This window comes from Phallusia mammillata, chromosome 3 (genome assembly GCF_965637545.1).
Source record: "Phallusia mammillata chromosome 3, kaPhaMamm4.hap1.1, whole genome shotgun sequence".
NCBI lineage: Eukaryota > Metazoa > Chordata > Ascidiacea > Phlebobranchia > Ascidiidae > Phallusia > Phallusia mammillata.
Genome location: NC_137254.1, coordinates 25,560,817 through 25,562,922, shown reverse-complemented (window position 1 = coordinate 25,562,922; position 2,106 = coordinate 25,560,817). Strand labels below are relative to the sequence as shown.

Sequence of the window (2,106 nt, the reverse complement as noted above, 5' to 3'; positions counted from 1 at the left end):
AGTTAAACCAATGTTACATACTTGCGAACAGTTGCATTTCTCATTTCCCCACGTGTTATTGTTCTTCAAGGAGACACGAAATAAATCGGCGCGTTTAAACAATTTCGGAGAGTTTAAGAATTAGACAGCTTATTTCGAAAAGATTATTTCGAAAGACATTTTATTTCGAAATAGTTACGAGCCGCAACAAAATCACATTGAATAGTAAAACCACGAGATATAAAACTCAATTTGCAACATTTACAGTTGATTTTAAAAGTTTTAAAAATCTTTTATATCGTATTGCGCCCTGTTCAGGACCCGAAAGTAGCAATCTCTCACATATTGCAGATTGACCTAAATAACAGTTGAGATCATCCATAGCATATTCATAAGCTTGGTTTAAACCGCCACAGTGAGCATCAACGCCACCGTTTGGCTCACCAGGATGAAAATTGGTATTGTTCTTTGTAACTGAAACACCATCAATGTATTTCCAAACTCCTTCTTGTTCAAGGTCATTCAAACCAATGAAGTAATATGCCGCGGTTCGTGTTTGTAGCATGTTTGCGACAATCAAGCTTCATACAAAATAGCAGATACAAGACCACTTTGGTTAAATATTCGACTTAATGGTCAATTCAACTTAAGGTTTCAACGGTCGCCTTGTTTAAACAGAGCTTCCAGCTGTGCCTTAATCAACGGTGTTTTAACGTGTTTGCAGATAAACCTATGTTATATACTTGCGAACAGTTGCATTTCTCATTCCCCAGGTCTCCGCCAATTGACTGACAGTATTTCCTTGCATCTGCCCAATTTCTGTTTGTATTCGTAATTACATGGTCAAAAAGCACTAAAAGCAAAGTGATTATTTCTCAATATGTTACGAAAAGTTTGTTTTAATTATACTTACCTTTCTCACAATGGTCTCCAGTGTGAAAACGATTGCAAGAGCAACCGTACCCTGTAGTGGTGTCGAAACAATTTCCATTATACTTGCAAAGGTTAACGTTGGCCGAGCAAAAATTAGTCTCTGAAAGTTATAAAACGTACAAACATTCCAAATGTATCAAATATAGGAAGATTGCAGATTGTTTATGACATTGTGACCAAAATCGATCTTACCACAATGCGTTCCATTTCCTGTGTAGTTTGCGTTGCATGAACATTTGAAACTTTCCACTGTGTTAATACAAGTTGCGTGTTCATGACAGTTGTGTGTCCCACTCGTACATTCATTGATGTCTAAATCACATAACGTATCATTGACACATTTAGTTTAAATAACAGTGCATAGAATTCTTTTTCGCAACTTTGCCGAAACGTTTGAACAATAAAGCACGTTGCATTTGTACGTCAAGTTGCAACTGTTTTAGTAGTTTCACTTGTGTTAGCAGGCTAATTGACCTACCATTGCATTCTTTCAGTGTAATTTGGCCCTTCAAGTCTTGCACAGAAATTTGAAGCTTGGTTATTTGTAAGTAGGGCTCTCCAACCAAACACTCCTTTGTAGAACAGTTAAATTGTTAATACACATCCATTAAATAACTAGCTATACTGCGTGGAACTAAGAGTCACACGAGTCTGGGCGTTTTTTTTTTTAAATACTGTTCTGGGATAAAAATTTAGATGCGAATGTTATCAATTTTTAGTTTTTGTTTAGTACATTTTAAAGGTTTAAAAACAATTAACATGTTTCTAAGGCGCCACAACGCTTGATTACTTATACACAAGAAATAATGTCAGTACACCGCGGTTATTTTCCAAATAAATTGTTTGTAAAAATTTGTATATTTTTGTCTGGGTGATGCACATCTTACCATGACGTAAACTGAAGTAAATACACCAACAAGAATAACTGTCACTCCGATTGCCAACAACAACTTTAGCAGCTTGATCTTTTTATTCTTTTCCATTGTCGTAGACTCAGTGTTGGTATAAATTGGTTCTACTTGTTTAGACACATGCATTGCGAATATATATCTAAATACTCCAAGACTGACTTGTGCTAAAGTCTGAAGATGGTTATTGTCAGCTGCTGTGCTATAAGGCTGTGCAGTTCGTGACGTCACGTCACATGATTATAGATTATTTCTAGAAGTGTTTGGTGTGAAAGGTACACCTGGT

The 2,106-nt window shown here is 36.1% G+C and overlaps 1 pseudogene; it reads right to left on the bottom strand.

Annotated features, from left to right (window-relative positions):
• Positions 1-226: 226 nt before the first annotated feature.
• Positions 227-1,895, bottom strand: LOC145219880 (uncharacterized; annotated as a pseudogene).
• Positions 1,896-2,106: the final 211 nt, after the last annotated feature.